Source organism: Sphaeramia orbicularis, unplaced genomic scaffold, assembly GCF_902148855.1.
Source record: "Sphaeramia orbicularis unplaced genomic scaffold, fSphaOr1.1, whole genome shotgun sequence".
NCBI classification, from domain to species: Eukaryota; Metazoa; Chordata; class Actinopteri; order Kurtiformes; family Apogonidae; genus Sphaeramia; species Sphaeramia orbicularis.
In genome coordinates this window covers 65,550-92,227 of record NW_021941683.1, presented here as the reverse complement: position 1 = coordinate 92,227, position 26,678 = coordinate 65,550, and the positions used below count along the sequence as shown (strand labels likewise).

Sequence of the window (26,678 nt, the reverse complement as noted above, 5' to 3'; positions counted from 1 at the left end):
GGAGAGAGGAATACACAGACTGTAGTTAATAAAAACCATCAAGACTGAGAAGGAGGAAGTTAGATATTAATAGCCATTTTGAAGAGTCCAACTCAGACATAGAGCCACAGAGCGCTGCTCCCTCTGCTGGTTCTGTGGTGGTACTGCAGGTTGTGACAGTAGCAGGTCACTGGGTTCATCCAATGCCACTGTCACTCTTGTTCTGTGGTGGATTTATCGACAGCTCTGCAGCCTCCTTACAGCACAGGTGCCTTCAATGACACCTCCTTGTGCAGCTGCTAAACCTCCATGAAAATCAAGGCAAATCCAGGAAAAATTGTTTTCTTTTTTTTTTTACCCTATAGGAGATGGTCGACTGGTTCAATGCTATCAGGGCAGCCAGGTTCCACTACCTACAGGTCGCTTTTCCTGGAGCCAGTGATGAGGAGGTGAGGATGTATATGTGTGCCATTACTGGGATCAATATTACTACCAGACTTCACCCTAATTTCTTTTTTTTTTTTTTTTTTTTTAATTTGTATTTATTTCACTTTAACCCTTTCATGCATGAATTATGAGAACCTTAATCAAGATTTTTTTCCTAAGTGTTTTATTCCTCTTTAGGCATGAAAAAAAACCAAAAAACAACACAATTGAATTTTTTTATGAACCTATTTTTCGTGGAGTTGCAAAATATCCACTCAGCTGGACACCATGCATTTAATTTTGAAGCAAAGAAACGCATTTACTGATATATTGTGTGAAAACTATGAAATACATTTTTTAATGCTGCTAATCTGATGTTTTGTCACATTTTAACATACTCTAATATTAGTTATTACTCACTTTATGGAGATAATATGCAAAAATTAAAACTTTTTAAGAAAAACAGTTAATTACAGTCTAATAACAATAACAAGCATTGATTTACACTCAAACATGTTGTCCTGCGGATCAGGTTTATCCAGAACAGCAAAGTTACAGTAATGTTCTGAATGTCAGTGTATGGGATGATACATAGCGTCCACTGTGTTGGCTGATATGGAACTAAAACAATAACATTCATGAATATACAAGAGAACAGCTGGAGAAGAACTGTCCACTGTAGTGACCACTGTGCATGAAAGGGTTAAAAAAAGAAATTCCTTTGCATTTGGAAAATTATCTTTTTCAATACAGATGTTTCTATATCAAGGTATACCTCCACATACACATGTAACCTGACCTAATCATTCCAACAAGCATGTAAAATAAAATAAATAATCAATAAAATCAATAAAACGACAACAAAAAACACAAACTTTGTAGCATCGAACCAGGGTGTAAAAAGAAAATCAGTTTCCTTAATTGGTCTCTCACCAAAGTGCATGTAAAATGTTGGTGAGTACTAATGCCTGCTGAAAAGTAGCCAACATAACCAACAGTAAAATCATTTCCCCTATACAAAATCTGATCTATGTTGTCTTACATATTGTAGCCATCTTTCCCATATATCTCTGAACTCATCGACTTCCAACCTAACATATGCAGTAACTTTCTCCATTATATAAATATTGAGCAGAACATCCTCCCATTCCTGTATGTTGGGTACCAGACTGGTTCCCCGTCTCCTGGTGATTGCCTTTTCACTGGTCAGCAGCATTATTCTAGTCCATTTGTAGTCATCCCTTCTTAACAGATGTACAGAATCAGTGTTTGACTTCACCCTAATTTCATTCGCTGGCTTGTGTTTGACTTTGCAGCTCGTGCCTAAACTGACCCGGAATTTCATGAAGGAGGGATTCATGGAGAAAACAGGTCCCAAGGTTTGTTCTGCATTTACATTCAGTGGATGTGAAAGTGAAATAAGGAGTAAAAATATCCCTTACTCCTGGTTCTTAGTTTAGTGATTTATATATAGTTTTAGAACTGACTTTTATTATGTGTCTTATGTACATTTTTGGTGTGGTGGATGACTGTGATTTCTATTTGTGTAACTTCTGCTGTTACTGTCTTGGCCATGCCACTCTTGAAAAAGAGATTTTTAATGTCAGCGAGTTTTTTTCCTGGTTAAATAAAGATTGGGGCGACACGCTGGTGCAGTGGTTAGCACTGGTGCCTCACAGACAGAAGGTCCTGGGTTCAATTCCAACACCAGTCGACGGGGGGTGGGACCTTTCTGTGTGGAGTTCGCATGTTCTCCCCGTGTCTGCGTGGATTCTCTCTGGTACTCTGGCTCCTCCCACCATCCAAACACATGCACTGATAGGTTAATTGGTTAATCTAAATTGCCCATAGGTGTGAATGTGACAGTGACTGTTTGTCTGTATATGTTCAGCCCTGCGATGAACTGGTGAAATGTCCAGGGTGAACCCCGCCTTCGCCCCTATGTAGCTGGGATAGGCTCCAAGAGACCCCCATGACCCTAGTGAGGATAAAGCGGGTTCAGAAAATGAATGAATGAATGAAAATAAAGATTGAATAAATAAATAAATAATTACACCACACTTTTTGAGCTACACAGACTGAAATCAAAATAGAATTGTACAATGATGTCCACTTTTTAAAGGCTTTTCAACATTTATTTCACTGAAAACTACTGTCACCTTAGTCCAAAGCCTTGTCCATTGTTAAAACATGTAACTTTGCTCTGTTTGTATCTACTGTTCACAACACTCATGACTTAATGCACATTTGCTCCCTATTTGGGACTATCAGTCACTATCAAGGCTCTAATTGTTTTGGATTTTTCATTATAGTTTTTTAGTTTTTTTGACTTTTTTTTTTCTCTAATTCAGTTCATTTAATTAGTTTTTAGAGCAGGTTTGCTAGTTTTTTAGTTTTCATTATTTTCTAAATGCTTAGTTTTAGTTTAGTTTTAGTTTTTAATATCTTTTATCTTTTCTGCCGTCATTTTCAAATAAATCCCAGACAGGACTCTGCTGCTTTCTCCCAACTTTAGTCTCCATGATTCCAGGTAGAGTGGGGACCAGAAGACGACTGGAAACCACAAGTGACGAGAAGTGATGGACCGTTAAATATCATATGGTGCCAGCAGCTAAAATTGCTTGAGGGAAATAAATCGCTTTCGTATCAATCCGACATTAACAAAGACAAAAACTAAAGGAATTTTATCCAGACTTTTTATACGTTTTAGTTTTGTAAACACACAATACAGTTTCAGTTAGTTCTCTCTTTTTTTTTTAAATTATAGTTTTTATTTATTTCAGTTAACGAAATATTTTTACAATTCTAGTTTTCATCATTTCATTAGTTTTCATTAACGATAATAACTTTGGTCACTATGTATCCTTTCCTTATTCATCAACCATCTTTCACATGACCTTTTCTGGACATAAACAGGGTGTTGCCCTTGATGACCAGCTGTTATTTCAACGTGGATACTGAATTACACAGTTCTCTTTTATGACAATAGCATCTGTTTTGTAATTAAATTCTGCTTTTTATCAATGATTACTGACTTCATTCATAAAAAGTAAGAAGAAATTATTGAATTTCCAACAATTCCCATGTCCAAGGGGCAAGGACCGCTACTCCAAAATGAAGCCAATTCAGTATCTTAGAGTTGTTATACAGCTGACAGCTGCTGGGGTTGGCTCCAAAAGTGCTGGCTCCCGCACACATATATTGAACTTCTCTCTCTCTAAAAAAAAAGAAAAAAGTAGGTCAGTTTTTTCTGGACTCATTCTGGACTCGAATTTGTTTCATGTGGACCCTCTACTAATTGATCTACCACCAATGCGCCCTAAAGTGTGTCCTCCTTTAATCAGATCTCAGCTCAAATAGAAGGTTTTGATGTCCGCCGTGTCAGACTTTGATTGGCAGGTCTGTATGACAGCAGGTTTCAATTAATAAAACATTTCCTGACAGACAAATGCTCAGAAATTACTCCTAAAACTTTGGTAGAGCACTGATGAGATTGTTTTTTTTTTTTGTTTGTTTTTAAACTTAATTTTTATTAGATTTCTTTTTTTTCAGTACAGTATAATTATACATTCAAGTACAGTTCAATTAGTTTCTTTCCCCCTACACAGCTGAAAATGTATTCCATACACCTCCACAGGCACATGTGATGAAATTTGAGAAAGCAATAACAATTATAGCAAACAATGTTCACTCTAAAAAATAAAAAAGACTGTAGATATCAGTTTTCATCAGAGGTAGAATGATAGCACTTTGATAACATGGAGTATTCTTGCATCACCAGTAAATATTATTGCAGCAGTAAAGGTAACATAGGTTCCCATTTTTAGTAAATATGGTTTTCTGAAGCCTGAGCAAGTATGTGATCTGCTCCATCTGGTAAATATCCCAAACTTTTTGAATCCATGTATTAAATGAGGGAGGTTCTGGTTTCATCCAACTGACGGTTATAGACTTTAAGGCAGCAGTGAATAACACTGGGTTACAAAAAAAGGTTTTTTGCAAGTTGTCTAGGTTTTTTCAACTGAATTAGGACCATTTTGCACCGCTAAATCCAAAAATGACATCTGTTTTTCTCAATCAGGTCAGGTTTTTTTGCTAATTTGATTTTGAAAAATTTGATTCTCACAAAATTGATTACATTTTTGTGACTTTATCAGTTGATTTTTATATAGTTCTCACCCAAAATAGGTTTATGAAACTTTATGAAACTTGTGACTTGATCCCTGTTAGGTACAATGGTGTATTCACCACAGATGTAGCAGAATACGTCAGGCTTATTTTTGCGAGATCTTCTAGTCGAAGCCATTTCATTCACCTGTAATATTAAAAAAAACATTAATCATAAATTGGCAAAAGTGAAATCTTCAGAACTCGTTTATTGCAAGAAATATGAAAGAATTTTGTATCATATGATGTGAAAATGCCCATAAATGTAAGCAAAATGTTCAAAGCCATATGTAGCATAGTTCAGAAAGTTGACCTGACTGAGCAAAATGAATGTGATTTTTGGATTCAGCACCAAAATTATCCTGAATCAGCTCAAAAAACTGAAACAATACATTTGTTGTTGACCAGTGTAATATAATCAAAAGGTATTTATCTGCTTTTCTATCCAGACCTTCAGGTATTACTCCCAGAACTGCCACTGTGAAGCTTTGTGGGATGTTCCTTTTAAAAACCTCCTTCAGGGCGTTGAACACCTCCCTCCAAAACACACTTAATTTAGGACAAACCCAAAATATGTGAGTGTGATTAGCTCTATGGGCTCCGCAGTTCCTCCAGCATGAACTGGGATGTTGGGGACCCATCTTAGACACTATTTCTGGTGTTCTGAAATATCTAGTGATTATTTCCATTTGAATTCCCTCCATGTATTAGAATTCGTAACCAAATATGCCTCCGTACATACATCACATCAATCCTCCTCAGATATGTCCACGTTCGCCTCCGCCTCCCATCTCCCTCTTATCTGCGAGGAGTTATTTTGATTCATAAATAAGAAAATATTATACAATTTAGAAATTATTTTCTTTTCTCCATCACCAGTTTGTAACTCCATCAGATACTTTTCTAGGGGGTTGATGAGACTGTTTTCAGTATCATCCTACATACTGAACATTAACATACAGTCTGTATTTCCTCAAATAGGGACTTGGGTCTTTATTAACCTTGACTGTATATGAACCTGGTTTGTCTGTATTTCCAGTTCACTCTGATTCGTTTGTGTATATGGTCCCTAAAACTTAACCCTTTACCCCCTGAGCCATGATTCCAGGTAAAGGTGCTGCTAAAAGCTGCTGTGAGTATGTGCTTGTGTTCCTTTTCTTCAGTGGTTTTGCTTTGCTGTGTGTTTTAGAGTCAAAACAGGTGAAATAACAGAAAAAGACAAAGAGAGGAATTGAAGTTTGACAAGTTTGAACTAAATAAGGCACTCAGAATGTACATCAATAAGAGATTTAGGATGTTGAACATCCACTGTGAACTGGAACACACTGAACAACAACAAGATTTGAATTTGGGCTCAGTAGTTTTTGTTTTGGGCTCTTTTTTTCCTTTTTTTGACACCTGGTTGAACTGCATAAAGCAGTTACCCAGTCTAAACTCAGTAAAAACACAGTAAAAAAATAAATAAAATAAAGGAAAACCACCATAACACTGGAAACAACAGTAAAAAAAAAAACCCAAGGAAAATGGTGTTAAAAAAAAAAAAAAGCCCAAACCTTCTGTTTTTAGTGAGTTGGTCTCACTCACTGCTCTGTGTTTTACCCCCCCATTACTTAAAGGGCAGGGGTGCACTGAGCATGCTCGGATGTCTACGGAAAGAACAAGGTCTATTCTATCAGCACGATTTGAAGTTTTTCCTTTTAATCAAACAGTTGAATTTTTATGAATACTTAAAATAAATCTCACATTCAGAACGCTCACCACAGACAGGTCAGGGGTTAAAGGGTTCAGTTCTCATATTGAAGGGCAGAAATCCTCCTTAACAAGGTTGTCTCGTGAAACATTTGCATTGGCACTTGTATTCACATTTGATATTTTTGGACTTTGTTCATATCAGCCAAGCCCCCCAACATTATCAGGGTCCTGGCTTTTGATTGACCAATGGTTTTTATTTGAGGAAATACAATATTTTCATTCAAACCTTCATGATTTTGAAACTACTGGAAATCTTAAAGTTGTTTCCATTGTTGTGATTTTTTTTTCCTTGTACTGCAGCACACAGAGGGCTTTAAGAAGAGTGGTTCACTATGGATGACAGGAGGCTGATGTACTTTAAAGACCCACTGGTAAGAAGACCAGCCCCTCTAAACCCCCGTCCTCTGTATATGGGGCTGAGTGGTTTCCTTTGTTCACAGCTCCCTTCCTCTCTTTCTCTTTCTCTCTTTTCTCTTTCTCTGTCTTTGTCTCAGGACGCTTATGCCCGAGGTGAGGTGTTCATTGGCAGTAAGGAGAACAGCTACACTGTCCTGTCGGGCTTACCTCCATCCACTCAGGGCTACCACTGGAACCACGGTATCACTATCGTCACACCTGACAGGAAGTTTTTGTTTGCCTGCGAGACTGAAGCTGAGCAACGAGATTGGATCGCAGCTTTCCAGAGGGTCATTAATCGACCAATGAGGCCTCAAGAATACGCAGGTATAGACCACATGGAGGAGCCTATAGATGGATTTCCATCTAAATGAGTTGCATTTTAATTGAATTTTCAACAAATGCAGTTCTATGTGCATCCACTGCACTTATACAAATATGAAGTGTTGGTTCTTCATTATTCTCATTAGGTTTGAGAGTACAGTGTCAAATTTCCTTCAAACCAATAACTTGAGCTTTTGGTTAGTGGACTGATAAACCTATTTTATCAAAAGAGCTGAAATTAGCATCAGCTTTTCATTATCCTCATAGCACAATTGCCTATAACTCATACACAAATGGACAGAAGTATGTGGACAAGTTGAATTCAGGTGTTTCTTTTCTAACAGGGGTCTGGGATACAAAACAATAATGACAAATGTCATAATAGAGTTTTATATTGGGATAAATATCATTGATTATTAATAATGATGTTGTAATATAATAATAATAATAATAATAATAATAATAATAATAATAATAATAATAATAAGTGCAGTGTACCCAGAGAAACCCAAGCAGACGATCAGTTCACCTGTAAACTGCACACAGAAAGGCCCGACCAAACCCATGACCTTCCTGCTGTGAGGCATCTGTGCTAACCACTGCACCACTGAGCTGTACTCCAACTCACCTTTTCTATATTAATACAGTGAGCGTTACAGTCTGCTTATTGGTCCACACATGTACACACACCACATCTGTTTCCCCTGCACTTAACTTACATTTATCTTTTATCAGTTCACCAACTTTTCCACCTGGTCCAAGCAGCAGCTGGTTGGAAACACACCCAATAAGTAGGAACTTTAAAAGCATACATGGAGCTTTTGATCACTGATATGCCCCTTTTCCACTGCAGACATCTGCTCCACTCGTAGACTTAGACAGTGATATTTTGCTTTTTTAAATTTAATTATGTATTTTCAAACCTATCCCTATGGTCTACATAAACTGTAAATGCTCTGCTTGGGTCTGAGTTCTTCATTAATTCAACTCCACAGGTCCATCTTCAACCCTATTTTTGACTAATGACACCAGAAAGGTCGTCCCTTTAAATGCACATGACCCCACCCCCTCCAGCTTGTTGACTGTGTGCTCTGTCCTGTTTAACCACTTGAGTTCCTTAATGCAACCGACAACTGAACATTTTAGGTAATCGGTTTGAAGTTTGGACATATTTTCAGTATGGACTACAACCGCTGCTGCTGACAAACAATTATGTCGTACTCTGAGAAATGTTCGTCGGAAGTCTTGACCTTATATGTGCAAATGTTGTAACTAGTTATAAAACATAACAAATTAAGAAGGAATTGAAAGGGGTTGTAGAAATCCACTCGATTTTTGCCGGAATGAATATAAAGATAACTTTGCAGCCCCTGGAGGGTTCAAATTCAAACTGTATGAACTATTAGGGTCCAAATACACAAAGAAATGAACCACAGACTAATAAAAGTGGGTTTAGCAAAATATGACCCTTTTAAATGCAGCAAAAACACTTTACCTTTTTTGCACTTCCAGTGCATTAAAGCCCAGTAGTCCCATCTTCAGTGAGGTTCCACACAGGCCGAACCATTACTATGTAAATGTGGACTGGTCAGTGAATTCAAGTGATCATTCATGTCTGAAAATTCTTGATTTGTCCTCCTCCATTTTTGCACTGAAGACGACCTCCCAATAGCTTATGCTGTGTCACTATGGCAACAAGCATCACCGAGCAAGTACTGCCTGCAGTGGAAATGCTGCACGCTAGCAGCTAAAACTGAGCCGAGCTGAGCCAAGACAAAGCAAGGAGAGCAGATAGTGGCAAAGGAAAGCAACAATAGTTTTCAGAATTTTCAGACCCGTCTGTAAAAGATGTGTTTTGATAGAATGCATTTGTGCTACTGCAAACATGCAACACTGAAAACCTGTGTAGCTTTATTTTTTCTGCACAGGAAATGTAGGAAAACTGAGAAATCAAGAAGGAAATTGATCAAGCGTTCGCCTGAGAGGCAGAGTCAGCGATGGCCATTGTATCAATAAACTTTTTACTGTAGACCCAACATTGTTTTATTTTGCCGGTATTGTAGTAGTGCAGGGGTGTCAAACTCATTTTAGTTCAGTTCCACATTCAGCTAAATTTGATCTGAAGTGGGCCGGACCAGTGAAATAATAATATATAATGTCAACACCAAACTTTTCTCTATATTTAAGAGCGAAAAAAGTAAATTTACATTAGGAAAAGGTTTATATCTACAAAGTATCCTTTCAAACAATGTGAATAACATGAACAAACTGAAAAATAAGTATAATTTTAACAATATCCTGCCTCAGTTTATCATTTCCACATGTACATTATAACTGACAGATCACAGTGGATCTACAAACACACAAAACATTTAATAACAGACAGAGTATTGTTAAAATTGTACTTACTTCTCTTAAGACCTTTCAGGTTGTTCATATTTTTGTTCAGGTTATTCACGTTTTTTGTGAAATTATACTTCATTTTAGTGTAAATACATGAAAATATTACATTTACAAAGAGAAAAATTTGGAGTTGTCGTTATTTAAATGTTATGATAGTATTTTACTGATTTGACCCACTTGAGATTGAATTGTTCTGAATGTGGAACCTGAACTAAAAGGATTGTTCATATCTTCAGTGTAATTTTTGCATTTCACAAAGTCATCCCAAGGGCCAGACTGGACCCTTTGGTGGGCCGGATTTGGCCCCGGGGCCGCATGTTTGACACATGTGTAGTAGTGAATAGTAGTGAATAAATCCTACTGATTGACAGTTGGTGGTAACAAGCAAAACACACATAGTGAGAGACATAAGTCCATTACCTTAATTCTCTTACGGAGCACATTGAATGCATCTGTCAGTAATGAATGCCAGATTATATTTACCCTTTCGTGCATTAATTATGAGAACCTTAGTCTAGATTTTTTTGTCTTGGGTGTTTTATTCCTCCTTAGGCATGAAAAAATAAGTGATCCGAGTTTTGTGTTTTTCATGGAGTTACAAAAATGTCCATGCATTTAATTTTTGAAGTAAAGAAACGTGTGTTTAAAACCCAATATCAGAAAGTGAGATGAAAACAATGAAAGAAAAACATTTTTAATGCAGCTAATCTGATGTTTTCTTACATTTTAACATATTCATGCTAGTAGTTATTACTCACTTCATTGAGATAATATGCAAAAAAAAAAAAACTTTTTCTTACAAATAACAATTGATTTACACTCAAACATGTTACTGCTGATCAGGTTTATCAAGAACAGCAAAGTTACAGTAATGGTGTGAATGTCAGTGTATGAGATGATGCATAAGCGTCCACTGTATTGGCTGATATGGAACTAAAACAACAAAATCCATGAATATACAAGGAAACAGCTCTGAATAACTGTCCACTGTAGTGACCAATATGCATGAAAGGGTTAAGAATACGTTGACTCATAAATACACAAATGCTGGCTCTTTGTATCTTTAAAAAAAGCCCATATTGTTTGTTAAACCTTGTGTAATTCCTGTTGTTTCAGTGGAGGCCCATTTTAAACACAGCCTTGAAGTCTGCAGGACGCCTCTGCTGAGATGGACCGGCCCAGTCTCATTCGAACAGAGACAACCCCAGTTATGGACCACGGCAGGAGACGAGGACATGGACTTGTGGGTCAGGAAGTGGGTTTTGGGATGGGCCAAGGTGAGAAAAGATGAGGAAGAAAAAGGAAGGCAAAGCTCCGGTGGGACTGCCGGCCATGTGTATGTAATAAAGTCAGACTGTGAGGGACCTGGCGGCCCCTTGTTGGGTCACATGTTAATGATCAGAGGCCAAAGCGTAGATGATGTCAACACTGCTGCGCCTACCAACCTTGTGCTATACATTATTATGCCAAACCCCCTTCCTCTCCATGTGGACTCCCTCTCAGAAAACCCCTCCCTCCTCCCTGGATTTTGTCTTGTGAACGGTTCATTCTACCTGTAATCTATTGTAATTATGTAATCTAGAGTCATTTCACTGGTTGCTAAACGAAGACAATGCATTGTTAATTTATTGAATGTACAGTTTTGATGACAGTGGCTTAACGTGCGTGTGTGAAAAATGTGATGTTTTCATTGAGGACGCTTAGGTCAAACCTCTGGCTCTGGAAAACCCTGCTGAACCTGAATCCTACAAAGTGCTGTTAACAACAAATATGCATAAACACTCTCTCACACAATCTCTCAGTGATCACCGCCGCTGTTAATGTAGCCGGTGCTGGCTGATCTGCATCCAGACAGGGTTCAAACCTCAAGCTGACAGCTGTTCTCTTATTTATTTGTACTGTTGAACATAATGAGTCATTGTAGACAGTTATTGCTGCTTTAAAGAACTGTAATGTGACGGGATTGTAATTTATAACACTTAACGAATTCTTTTATTTACTTTTTGGGTTTGAAGACACATAGATGTGTTTACCTTTAAACACGGTGATAGTTTGTTTCATTACAAAAAAAAATCTTAACATCAAATACAGATGAGTCTGAAACCAACTGGTGTTGCTTGAGTCATATTTACACCTTATTTTCCTCATATAGGGAGGTTCATTCTCTGCATTTAAATCAGGGGTGTCACACTCATTCATTCATTCATTCATTTATTTGTTTTGAGCAGAAGAAAAAACTGAACATGTTTTGTGTACAAGGAACTAATGGCAGAGCAAATTAATTAGCCCTATCAGTCCGCCCACGGGCCAAAAAAATTTTATTAATATTCATCTACTATAAAAATAATAAATCAGGACAATGGATGTTTTTTTCAACTTTCGCTCAAAGTTTAGACCCTAATGTTAATAAAAGTACACCAAAAGTGTATTTTAGGGCAAACTTTAATGTTCAAACATGATTTTTAATCTTTGTGGGGTGAAATATACGCTATTAAAAATCTCCGACACGAACAATTAATTTATGCATATCATTGTCAATCCAGCCGAAAAAGAAACAGGCGAAGATAAAAAAAATTCTAGTTTCTCTTTAGTTTGTTGCAGTTTACTCAGACATAGTAACAGATACAATATTTTAGACAATGGGAATAGATTCTGTGAGGTCTGTAAATGTCCATAGACACCAAGAACATCCATATGAACCTTATTATTGTGAAGGAATTCTTCATTTACTTTGGGTTGTCTGTTTAGGCGTTTTTCCCCTGAAAATATGGTCAGGGTTAAACAGGTTAATAAATTAAGGTGATAAGACAAAATAGCAATTGGCATGCACATTACTAATATCACAACCCAGCTCTTAGGTTGTGGCAAATGGAGACGAATGAGGTGGTAAAAATATAACAGAGGTTTATGAAGTCCAACTAACAATAACCAAAAATACAACCAGCAACAAAAGCGTTGGTCGAGAGGAGGATGAGGACCAGGGCAGAGCAGGACCAAGACCAGACTAGACTAGACCAGAGCCAAGCAGATCGATGTTGACCTGCTTAAATAGGCCCGTCACAGGTGCAATCAGTCAGGCCATCTCCATCTGAAACAAGAAAACTGACAGTGGCCCTAGTGCCCAGAAGGTGCGGGGCCATCACACTAATAACAAAATAAATTCAATATGTAGTAGTAGTAGTAGTAGTAGTAGCAGTTTATTTCGAGCACATAGAATCATCAGATAGCAAAGAATCATACAACATGGTCAAAACAAATAAATAAATAAATACAATATTTTTTGCACTCGAAAAGGAGTGGGAAGAAGTATCACTTATTGACTCCCACCCCCTTTTTACAATCTAATAATCAAACTAGATCCGCCTCCTTTGCTTTGTTAACACACATTTTCCTCTGTCTATTTTTTACAATAACACAAAACATCCATAAAAACCATTCAATACACTTTTTTTTTTTTAGTCACCTCATACACAATCAGATTTGCAATAATCAGCCGTTTTCAATATAAACTATAATATACATATCCACCTCAGATATTTATTCCAAATACAATGATCAATAAATATGATAGTATCTTCCTATCATGATAACCAAGTAACTATAATATCTTATTTTATACGTACTTCTAATGTTCTATATTCTGTTATTATAGTGGATTTATACGTCCTTTTAAATGCACAGATTGAAGAAGACATTTTTAAGTTTTGCTCCAGATTATTCCACAGATGGACCCCTCTAACACAGATACACTGGCGTTTTATGTTTGTTCTACACTTAATTTTCTTGTAGATTTCAGTTCCCCATGTACTGCTTAAAAGGAGTGGGAAGAAGAAAACTTATTAAATCCCACCCCTAGGCTATCTCACATTTCTACAACATAACATTACTTTTGCTTCCTGAACAATATAGTTACATCTGTTTAGAGTCATAATAAAGAAAATATCAGATACTAAGTAGGTTAGGAAAACTGATATATATTTCATTTAGTAACTATCTAAATGATAATCTGCATAATTTATAATACAATGTATTTCAACAATAACCACAGACTAAAAGTGGTAAGGGAAGTGGAACATAGCAACATGGTAAACAACGACAAGCACAAACCAAAAAGGTAAGCAAGAGCCAATGATGGAATGGCCAGCAGTTAACAATAAGCCCCGCCCTCCCTCTACTGTGACCAGACCGTCCGTTTGTAAAGTGATTTAAAACTGTGGATCTTTTGGCATTGCTTGTGCTGCAGGTCCACACTGTTCCACATTTTCAGCCCACAGACAGACAGACAAAAGCTCCTCCTGGTAGTTCGAACTTTAGGAAGTGTAAAATGCTAGTGCAAAAAACCTTTGTATGTTATTTGGTAGTGATTCGTTAAATGCTTTAACCCTTTCATGCATGAATTATGAGAACCTTAGTCGAGATTTTTTTCATGAGTGTTTTTATTCCTCCTTAGGCATGAAAAAATAATGCAATTGATTTTTTAATAAACCTGTTTTTGTAATTAAGGGTGATTTGTTTCTTTATTGCTTTAACAAAAAAAAAAAAAAAAAAAAAATTCAATAAAAAAATGTTTGGGAAAAAAAAAAAAAAATTACGATCCAAAAAATTGCATTTGAACGCTTTTTTTCCTTGATTGAAGTGATTTTTTTTTAATGAAAATTTTTTTTTTGGTTAAAGCAATACAGAAACAAATTTGCCTTCATAATTTTTTATGGAGTTCCAAAAATGTCCACTCCACTGGACACCATGTGTTTAATTTTTGAATATCAGAAAGTGATATACCAAATCAAAACATTTTTAATGCAGCTAATCTGATGGGGTTTTTTTTTCACATTTTATCATATTCCCAATTTTTATTAGCAAATGATTTACACTCAGACATATCACTGCAGTTTAGCAAGAACAGCCAAGTTACAGTAATGGTGTGAATGTCAGTGTATTATTATGGGATGGTGCATAAGCGTCCACTGTGTTGGCTGATATGGAACTAAAACAACAAAACCCATGAAAATACAAGAGAACAGATGTAGAATAACTGTCCACTGTAGTGACCACTGTGCATGAAAGGGTTAAATAGGATAAGCAGGGTATTTTAGTTCAGGGGCCACATTCAGCCCAATATGTTCTGAACTGGGCTGAACCTGTAAAACATACAGTAAAAATAGTAAAATTACATTATGAGTGTGGCGACACGGTGGTGCAGTGGTTAGCACTGGTGCCTCACAGACAGAAGGTCCTGGGTTCGATTCCAACACCAGTCGACAGGGGTTGGACCTTTCTGTGTGGAGTTTGCATGTTCTCCTCATGTCTGCGTGGGTTCTCTCCGGGTACTCCGGCTTCCTCCCACCATCCAAACACATGCACTAATAGGTTAATTGGTTAATCTAAATTGCCCATAGGTGTGAATGTGAGAGTGAGTCTCTATATGTTCAGCCCTGAGATGAACTGGCAACTTGTCCAGGGTGTACCCCTATGTAGCTGGGATAGGCTCCAAGTGACCCTAGTGAGGATAAAGCGGGTTCAGAAAATGAATGAATGAACATTATGAGTGTTTACATCTACAAAGTTTCCTTAAAAATGTGAATAACATGCACAACCTGAAATTTCTTCAGACAAATAAGTGCAATTTTGAAAACATTCCGCCTCAGTTTATCATTCACACATGTACATTACAACTTACAGATCACAGTGGATCTGCAAATACACAAAACATTTAATAACAGACAGAATATTATTAAAATTACAATGACTTCTCTTGAGACATTGCATGTTCATATTTGTTCAGGTTATTCACCTTATGTGTCAAAAAGGGATAGTTTGTAAATTTCAACATTTTTATGGAATTTTACTTTTTTGACTTAAACAAAGAGAAAAACTTGTCGTTGTCATTATTATTCTAAGTATCTAACTGGTCTGATCCACTTTAGATCGTATTGGTCTGATACGGAACCTGATCTACAATGATTTTAACACTATTGATTGGTTCTAATAATTGTATTTGTTAATTTTTGTATTTTACAACTGCATCCGATAGGCCGGATGGGACCCGTTGGTAGGCCGTGTCATGTGTTTGACGCCTGCGATTTAAATAAATCTAACCCACCTCGACCAGGTACTAAAACAGTACCTTTAATAAGGATCTGACAGGAGAATTAACCTAGCATATATGTTTTCAGTGATGAGGAATGCAGATGATCGACAAAACACTAACTCCACACAGTGAGGCATCAGTACTGTCCTTTAATATGGTCATTAAAGGCTCATTCTAAAGCAGGGGTGGGCAATTAATTTTCTTATGGGGCCACATAAGAAACTTTGACAGTTGTTAAGGGGGACCAATACACTTGCAGCTCTGCTCAATATCTGTATAAAAACAGTAAATGAACAATACAATGACACAATGAAAATGTGGAGCATTTTTTGTTTGCGTATCTAAGTTCTTTTATTTCTCTTTTTTTCTTTACCTCTGACCTCAGTGAACAAATACTTAGAAGTTCATGTTTTGTTAAAAACTCTGCATTCTGAATCAGTCCTTCTTTTTTTTGTGTTAGCTGACATCTTCATGGGCTGAAACTGAAACAAACCCATCAGTGCATAAGCCTTAGGCGAAGTACCCAGAGTACAAAAAAAACGCTAATTTAGCCGATCCTTAACCTGTTTAACCCTGACCATATTTTCAGGGGAAAAACGACCTAAACAGAAATACCCAACGTAATGAAAAGAATTACTTCACAATAATAGGTTCATATGGATTTCTTGGTGTCTATGGACATTTACAGACCTCACAGAATCTATTCCCATTGTCTAAAATATTGTATCTATTACTATGCCTGAGTAAACTGGAACAAACTAAAAGAGAAACTAGTAGCACTCGGAGAGCGCAGACCTCCGCCAAGGCTGATCAGTGGCCCCCCCGTGGCCCCCCCACCCCGATCACCACCAAAATGTAATCATTTCTTCCTTATCCCATTTCCAACAAACCCTGAAAATTTCATCCAATCTGTCCATAACTTTTTGAGTTATGTTGCACACTAACGGACAGACAAACAAACAAACAAACAAACAACACAAACAAACAAACAAACAAACCTGGCAAAAAATAACCTCCTTGGCGGAGGTAATTAGAATTTTTTCCTCGCCTGTTTTCTCCAGCTGGACTGACGATGTTATGCATAAATTAATTGTTCGTGTTGGAGATTTTTAATAGCGTATATTTCACCCCACAAGATTAAAAATCACATTTGAACATTAAAGTTTGCACTAAAATACACTTTTGATGTACTTTATTAACATTAGGGTCTAAACTTTGAGCATAAGTTGAAAAAAACATTCATTGTCCTGATTTATTATATTTTTATAGTAGATGAATAATATAATTTTTTCGGCCCGCGGGCGGACCGATAGGGCTAAAGGGGTTATTAAACAAAAGCAGTGCTGTTGTATTGGTTGCATTTATTACAATGATAAATATTTGCAATGACTTTCAACTTGTCAATGACCTCGTGAGGGCCAGTCAGGGTCAGCTATTGGGCCGCATGTGGCCCACAGGCTGTACACTGCCCAGGTCTGTTCTGAAGTCTTCACTTTCAGCAGCAGAAAAATCAGTTGAGGTCTGGGAATGTGCGATATCACTAAATACGAAATAAATAATAATATATAAAATAAAATAATAAATAAATACGAGTCATACAGGACAAAACAAATGACTCAGTCAACCATAGAATAGAGCACAAAGGAATAAATATTTTGCTATGTTCTTCCAATAAATTAAATAATTAAATGCAGACTTTTTCAGAATTTAATTGTTTGCCTTGTGAATAGGTTGAAATTGTTGCAAAATCTGCAGGCATCATAACTTTCTTGATGATTGATTAAACCTATCAGTATAGAGCCTTAGCAGAGCTGTTTGAAGAAACCCAAATATTTCCATGTGATTATCTTTATTTCCAGCAGATGGCGTTCTGCATCATTTGTATGTAATACTTTAGCGTGAGAGGAAAGTCAGCTCAACAGAGTTGAAGTGCAAATATTTAACCCATAAAGACCCAAACATCCACTGTCAATCAGACCCATCTGCTGCTCTAATATGTTTAATACTGCTGATCCACTAATCCTATCAATGCATGTAAATATTTGGTGTAAAACAGTTTGTCATCTTTTCATGGTCATCAGATATGACCCATTTGGACGTTCAGAGGCTTCGTAGTGAACGTGGAAACACTGTCATCTTCTACAGCATTGATTCACCAGTAAAACCCATGGAGTTGCACAAGTAACAGTGGTAGTAGACACTTGTTTTACCTTCAGTTATTGAAATCTTTGCTGAAAAAGTACTTTTTCTCTGTCTGTGTTGTATATAAACCTTTGAATTTGAGTTTTCATGAGCATTTAAATTAAGTACAGAAAAAAATATAGCAAAATACTTGATTTACATTGAAAAATGCAAAATACAGAGGATTATTATAATAAATGGTGTTAGATCACTCCAGAAAAGTTAAATGGAAAGAACAATTAATCTGGGAACTACCACAAAATTCACACTGGGTCTTTATGGGTTAAATGCTGTGTTTCGTAGCTCACTGAATGATTTCATGACTGTAGACATGTAAATCACATGCTACAACTGCAGGAGTCTCCAGGTTTTAACAGAGGCTAACATCAACTTAACCCATAAAAACCCAACCAGCAACTGGTGACCAAAAGTATTTACTGATCTGAAGTATTTAATACCTGCTGATCCACTAAACCTATCAATACATATATATTTAAAAAAAAAAAAAAAAGGGGTAAAATACATTTTGTCATCTTTTCATGGTCATCAGATATGACCTGTTTGGATGTTCAGAGGCTCTGTAGTTACCATGGAAACACTGTCATCTTCTACAACATTGATTCACCAGTAAAACCCATGGAGTTGGATCAATGACGGTGGATGGACACGGTGTTTTTATGTTCAGTTAATGATGATTTTGTTGGAAAAGTCACATTTTCCCTCATTTTTTTTTCTGATTTTTATCCAATAACCTTTGAATTTACTCTGAACAGGACCAGTGGATTAAATACCCTGATTTTCACTGAAAAACACCAAATAAATAAGTTAATTTTAAAATAAATTTGATAAATCACTTAAGAAAGGTTAAAGATAGAGAAAAATTTATTTGGGAACTACCACAAAATTCACACTGGGTCTTTATGGGTTAAATGCTGTGTTTTGTAGCTCACTGAATGATTGCATGACTGTAGACATGTAAATCACATGCTACAACTGCAGGAGTCTCCAGGTTTTAACAGAGGCCAACATCAACTTAACCCATAAAAACCCAACCAGCAACTGGTGACCAAAAGTATTTACTGATCTAAAATGTCTAATACCTGCTGATCCACTAAACCTATCAATACATATAAAACTAGAAGCACTCGGAGAGTGCAGACCTCCGCCAAGGCTGATCAGTGGCCCCCCCCGTGGGCCCCCCCACCCCCGATCACCACCAAAATGTATCATTTTTCCTCATCCCATTTCCAACAAACCCTGAAAATTTCATCCAAATCTGTCCATAACTTTTTGAGTTATGTTGCACACTAACGGACAGACAAACAGACAAACAAACAAACAAATAAACAAACCCTGGCAAAAACATAACCTCCTTGGCGGAGGTAATAAAAAAAAAAAAAAAAACAATAATTGGGGCAAAATACAGTTATTCATCTTTTCATGGTCATCAGATATGACCCATTTGGACATTCAGAGGCTCCGTAGTTACCATGGAAACACTGTCATCTTCTACAACATTGATGCACCAGTAAAACCCATGGAGTTGGATCAATGACAGTGGATGGACACAGTTGTTTTTATGTTCAGTTAATGATGATTTTGTTGGAAAAGTCCCGTTTTCCCTTTTTTTTTCCTGATTTTTATCCAATAACCTTTGAATTTACTCAGAACTTATATGACATCTACAGGACCAGCGGATTAAATACCCTGATTTTCACTGAAAAAAACATCAAATAAATAAGTACATTTTAAAATAAATTTTGATAAATCATTTAAGAAAGGTTAAATATAGAGACAAAATTATCGGGAACTACCACAAACGTAGCCCTGGGTCTTCATGGGTTAACAGTGTATCAGTCACTAGTGAAGTTGCACCCACAGTTGCACATGCGCAGGTTTTGAATATGATGATGTTTAACTCGTCCACTGGCGTAAATGTCACTCGATGATCTTGCCACTTCACAAACTTCCATCCGCAGCGCCTGAAGGCCCCTGGGACTCACTCAATTACGGGTAGATCAATGTCGCTCCTGTCTGGCTGTTTTGTTGTCATTGGCAACCAGGTTGTCATGGTAAACTGCTCAGACAGTGAGCTACTGAGGTGCAGCGGCCAGTCCTGACCCACACAGGAAGTATTTAAAAACGGGTGGGACCTCAGCTCAGCAGCCGTGGTGTTTGTCCTGGAGATAATGTGGTCAGAGAGACGCTGGAATATGCAGCCTTCACATGGAAACACAATCTATTAACGGCACAGATGCAGCTTCAGTATAGATCAGAGGTGTCATACTCAGTTTAATTCAGGGCCACATCCTCCCCATATGATCTGAAGTGGGCCAGACCAGTAAATGAATAAGACAACAATATATAAATAATGTCAACTTCAAACTTTTCTCTGTTTTCTTTCCTTTAACATGAACCATGAAAAACTGAAATTTCTTAAAAAAAAAAAAAAAAAAAGTGCAATTTTAACAATATTCTGCCTCAGTTTATCATTTACACATGTGCATTCCAACTTACAGATCACAGAGGATCTACAAATGCAGAAAATATTTAGTAACAGTAACAGACATAATGCTGTTAAAATTACACTTACTTCTCTTAAGACATTTCATGTTGTTCATATTTGTTCAGATTGTTCACACGTTTTGTGAAAGGATAGTGTATGAATTTAGACATTTTCATGTAATTTTCCTTTTTTTTTTTTTACACTAAAATGAAGATGTTGCAGTTGTCATTATTTATAGGTTATAATAATAGTATTTTAGGGTCTAATCCACTTGAGATCAAATTGGCCTAAATGTGGAACCTGAACTAAAATGATTAAGATCCATGGGCAAGATCAGACCTTTTGGCCCATGGGCCGTATGTTTGACACCTGTGGTATTAGGGTGGTCCAAAAAAATTTGTTTTAAGATTCTCTGGATTAGAACCCTGCATTTGGTTCCATATCTGGCCAAATTACTTTGGTCCAGATTTTATGTAAATTAATTCATATTTAGAGGTGTCACAGACAGGTGCAGATGTCTCTATATACTATAACAGAACTATCCAAATGAATAAGGCAGATTAGAATAATTTGTAATTTTATTCTCAAAATCAAACTGACCCTCGTATAAAAATGTTCCTTAGAAAGTCCAACAACCACTGTTGGTTTATTGAAATGACCAAAAATGTTCCTGTGTTCTTTGACAACTTGTTGCCAGTACTGTTTGTGATCTGCATTTGTTGTTCGGCTACAGCTGAAGTCTGGAATAAGCTCCGCCCCTCTGTCAGTGACATCATTGACAACTTTTCTGGAATGCACAATTTGATCAGCCTTCTGAAAGTCTGCATCATCTTCTGGAGGAACTGTTCAGAATGTTTGTGGCAGATCCAAAGTTTCAAACAAACGCATGGTGCTGGTGGGGACAAAAGCCCTGATCTGCTTCCCTTCACAATCTGATGGATTAACCTTTAGCCCTATCAGCCCGCCCACGGGCCGAAAAAATTATATTAATATTCATCTACTATAAAAATAAATAAATCAGGACAATTAATGTTTTTTTCAACTTTTGCTCAAAGTTTAGACCCTAATGTTAATAAAAGTACATCAAAAGTGTATTTTACTGCAAACTTTAATGTTCAAACATGATTTTTAATCTTTTTGGGGTGAAATTACGCTATTAAAAATCTCCGACACGAACAGTTAATTTATGCATATCATCATCAATCCAGCCGAAAAAAAAAAACAGGTGAGGATGAAAAAACTATAGTTTCTCTTTTAGTTTGTTACAGTTTACTCAGGCAGAGTAATAGATACAATATTTTAGACAATGGGAATAGGTTCTGTGAGGTCTGTAAATGTCCACAGACACCAAGAACATCCATATGAACCTTATTATTGTGAAGTAATTCTTCATTTACTTTGGGTATGTCTGTTTAGGCGTTTTTCCCCTGAAAATATGGTCAGGGTTTAAACAGGTTAAGGACATCCCAACGCTTTAGCGGAACCCAAGAACCTGCATTTAACATCATCCAGTGTCACACTGGAGTCACAGAATGCCAGGACAACCAGTTCTTCACTCCAGTACCACAGATGTGGACCAAAGCTGTTCAGGCTGCTTTAGGACAACTGAATGTTCATCCTGTGACAACTTTTGAAGGAATACTAAATCATTTTCAGGGGCTTTCGCCGGTGATGGGGCTTCAAAGCATGCTCTGATGTACAGGCTTTGTGCAACCTCTAAAACATCTCCTTTTTCTTCAAATTTTTTCCTAAATCATCTTTTGAACCTAATGCAGGGTTCTAATTGAGGTTATCTGAATCTTTGTTTTTTACCAGGATTGTTGGACCACCCTACTGCAGTATACAGGGTGGGGAAGCAAAATTTACAATATTTTGATTGAAATGGATTGAAAGACAGTGTATGACCAATTAGTTTATTGAAAGTCATGAGAATTTATTTGCCACAAGAAAATGTCCATAATAGAAAATGTTTTATTCTATGTGTCCTCCTTCTTTCTCAATAACTGCCTTCACACGCTTCCTGAAACTTGCGCAAGTGTTCCTCATTGGGGTGACAACTTCTCCCATTCTTCTTTAATCGTATCTTCCAGACTTTCTGGTAATAGTTTTGCTCATAGTCATTCTCTTCTTTCCATTATAAACAGTCTTTATGGACACTCCAACTATTTTTGAAATCTCCTTTGGTGTGACGAGTGCATTCAGCAAATCACACACTCTTTGACGTTTGCTTTCCTGATTACTCATATGGGCAAAAGTTTCTGAAAAGGTATGGATAATAGTGTTAGGTATGATTATGACATCAGTATATGTTTGGGTTCAAAACAATTGACGTAGTGCCTGCTGAGAAAAAACAACTAAATGGTCATTGTAAATTTTACTTCCCCACCCTGTAGATACTCCCCATGAAGAAAAAGAAAAGAATCCCTTGGTCAGTTTTTGTTTGTGTTGTTGTAGCCGTTCAGAGATGACACAGACCAACTCAACCTCACTGTGGACAGACTGTTAGTAGCCGTTAGTTTAACGCAGGGGTGTCCAATCCTGGTTCTCGAGGGCCGGTATCCTGCATGTTTTAGATATTTCCCTCTTCCAGTCCACCTGACGGTCATTATCAGGCTTCTGCAGAGCTTGATGGTAGGCCTATCATGTGAATCAGGTTTGATGGAAGAGCGATACATCTAAAACATGAAGGATAGTAGCTGTTGAGGACCAGGATTGGACACCCCTGGTTTAATGCCTTTAACTTTAATATAAGGAAATAGAGGACTAGTTATTTACAGTCTTCATAGAAACATTCCATCCAGCTGTCCTGTCCATCAGGCTGCAGAGACTGGGACTCTGAAATGGACTAATCCTCACAGGAAAAGACAAGAAGCAGCTGCTGGATTGAAAATGAATAAAGCAGCAGCCGTAGACAGTAGATAAGAGTAAGTCAAGACAGGGAAACGGACAGTTTCACTGATGCAACATATAGCTGAATGTACTGAATCTGTTGGGTGATATGATGCTAAATGTTGGATTTTTATTTATTCATTTTTTCTTGTTTCATAATCATGACATTTAGATTTTTTTTCTTGATTTGACGACTGTTGCACTGTGTTGGTCTCAAGAAATAAAGTCACAATGATGTGTGAGAAAACAAAGTGTTTAGTAAGCTGTTAAATAACTCAAATAATTGCAAAAATAAGAGTTTAACCCACATTTTTACACTAAATGATACATCACCACATAGCCCATGAGAGTTATGTTTTTACTTTTATTGTATTAACTTATTTATTTAACTGGTACTTTTAGTGTCTTTAAAAGCAGATAGATACCTTTCTTTTCTGCAAATTAAGCAAAAGTCAGTTATTAGTTTAACTTAGCCTACCATGAATTGAAAAAGAAAATAAGTAGTCTGTCCAAATGTCCTCCAGAACCTGTGAAGACTCATAAACATGCATTTGTCAGTTCTCAGTGGAAAAAAATACACAAGATAAAACACTGAAAAAAACAGGACAGAGTACTGTTTCCATGGTTAAAGCTTAGCTAAGTGATGCTGCTGTTAGACACATAAATGTGTTTGGTTAACTCTAAAAAAGCATTGCATGGTATTTCCCAGAATACTGAACATAGTCTTTTTTTTCTTCAAACTGTCAAACCAGAAAAGATGCAGATCCTGCAATAATTTAAAAAAATAAATAAAAATTGAATGACAAACACTATCAGCACCATCCCGCTGGCTGTAGTGTACTCAGATGAACACTTGGAAGCATTCTGTCTCATAAAATGAAGAAAAGAATCCAACATCTCCTGTTTATTAAAATATGAGTCAACTGTGGATACAGATGTGAAGGTGAAACTGTTCTCAGCCAGTTTGAAGGAATGGAAAAACCTCCACCACCCTGTCTTTAAACATGAGCTTGACTCAGCTCAGATACCAAATTTCATTAGGAGTTTCAGTGGAACAATTTAGTGTCTTGTGTGGGTTTAAATGTGCTTTTATGAGCTTTTCGCTGAGTCAAGTGTCAAGTTCAAGACAACCCACTGAACGGTTGGATTCAAATGGAATCACAGTACGAGCCGTTTGAAGCTTTGGATTAAAATATCAACACTTCACCTGGAAATAATACATATTGTTCTCCTCAAAGCATAATTACCTAACTCATACATAAATGGACAAAAGTATGTGGACACGTTGAATTCAGGTGTTTCTTTCTAACAGGGGTTTGGGATACAAAACAATAATGACTAATCTCACAATATTTTTATATTGGGATGAATGTCATATTGATTATTAATATTGATATTTCTGTGTCAAATCCTCATGAACAGGACATCTTAAAGCTGTAGACATGATGTGTGTGTGTGTGTGTATTTATGGCCAAAGAGCTTATAAACATCTATATTTCCTTAAAGTTTAAAGCACAGGAGTCAAACATGCGGCCCGGGGGCTAAATCCGGGCCGCCAAAAGGTCCAATCTGGCCCCTGGGATGAATTTATGAAATGCAATAATTACACTGAAGATATTAACAATCAAGGATGTTCAATCTAAAGTGGGTCAGACCAGTAAAATACTATCATAATAACCTATAAATAATGAAAAAAAGCAATTTTTTTCTTTATTTTTAGTGTCAAAAAAGTAAAATTACACAAAAATGTTTACATTTACAGACTGGCTTTCACAAAAAATATGAACAAGCTGAAATGTCTTAAGAGAAGTATGTAGTATTTTAACAATATTCTGCCTGTTATCAAATATTTTGTGTATTTGTAGATCCACTGTGATCTGTAAGTTGTGATGCACATGTATAATGACAAACTGAGGTGTAATATTGTTAAAATTACACTTATTTTTCTTAAGAAATTTCAGGTTGTCCATATTTGTTCATTTTACGTTCAAGTACGGTTTGTAGATGTAACCATTTTAATTACAGAATTTTACTTTTTTCACTCAAAACAGAGAAAACTTTGGAGTTGATATTATTTCTAAGTTCTTATCCTATTATTTACATTTTTTTTGCAAAATTATACTTTGTTTTAGTGTAAATACATAAAAAATGTGCCTTTACAAACAGAAAAATTTGGAGTTGTCATTATTATATGTTATTATGATAGTATTTTACTGGTCCGGCCCACTTTATATCATATCAGGCTGTATGTGGCCCCTGAACTAAAATGAATTTGACACCACTGGTTTAAAGGGAGAGTTTTCTTCCTCAGTGAGATGTGAAGAAAGTAGATGGTTAGTTGTGGAAGACAATGATTATTTACAGTCAGAGCACGAAAAATATTTTAGAAATTTAGAGGTAGAATATTTAAAATCATAATCACGGATAAAAAAAAAATTAAAACCAAATGTTGAGAGAAATGACGTCAAAACCATCTCTGAAGCATTTTGGAAGCAAAGATAACAATTTAAACCAAACTAACCAATGCAAAGATATTTATCCATATAAAACTATATTATGACATTAGTCATTATTGTTTTGTATCCCAGACCCATGTTAGAAAAGAAACACCTGAATTCAACATGTCCACATACTTTTGGACAGATACTATATAACTTCTATGGTGATCTGGTGTCCTTAGTATTCACTGGTCTTCACCTACATCTCCATACTGGTTGCCATTGGCTCCCACATATCAGTTGATGCTGCTGATGTTGTTCTGAGGTCCAACAATCAGAGACGTTCTGGTGTCAACAATCATCTGGCAACTGCCTCTACATTCCACCACCTGATCGTTGACAGCAACACTGGAAGGAACGCCAAGAACGACACGTGTCAACTCACATGACTTCAGTCTTTTAAAAGGTTAATATCAATGCTCTTCTTTGTATAGTTCTAACATTTAAAGTATATAATGTTATAAAAACATTAAACTTTGTGAAATGTTAGTCTGTTTTTACCTTTAAGACTGTAAAGATGAATTAATGTCCTTTTTTTTTTTTTCTTTTAACGTGTGCAACAGTTTTGCCTTTAACGCCACATAAAGAAATGTTTGCATTTTCTTTTTAAATTTAACTCTTTCATGCATACTGGTCACATAAATATTATTGGGACACATCATGTCTACAGCTGTAAGATGTACTGCTCATGATGATTTAACATAGAAACACCAGTATTAATAACATTGGGTTACAAAAAAATGTTTTTTGCAAGTTGTCTAGGTTTTTTCAACTGAATTAGGACCATTTTGCACCACTAAATCCAAAAATGACATCTGTTTTTCTCAATCAGGTCAGGTTTTTTGCTAATTTGATTTTGAAAAATTTGATCTTCTCACAAAATATAATAATTAATACCAAAATCAGATTGGTAAGCACACTTTATGAAACTTGTGACTTGATTCCTGTTAGGTACAATGGTGTATTCACCGCAGATGTAGCAGAATACGTCAGGCTTATTTTTGCAAGATCTTCTAGTCGAAGCCATTTCATTCACCTGTAATATTAAAAAAAACATTAATCATAAATT

At 36.4% G+C, this 26,678-nt stretch overlaps 1 pseudogene; it reads left to right on the top strand.

The window, feature by feature from the left end:
- The first annotated feature begins 222 nt into the window (after positions 1 to 222).
- On the top strand, positions 223 to 25,998 carry LOC115416800 (arf-GAP with dual PH domain-containing protein 1-like; annotated as a pseudogene).
- The last annotated feature ends 680 nt before the right edge of the window (positions 25,999 to 26,678 follow it).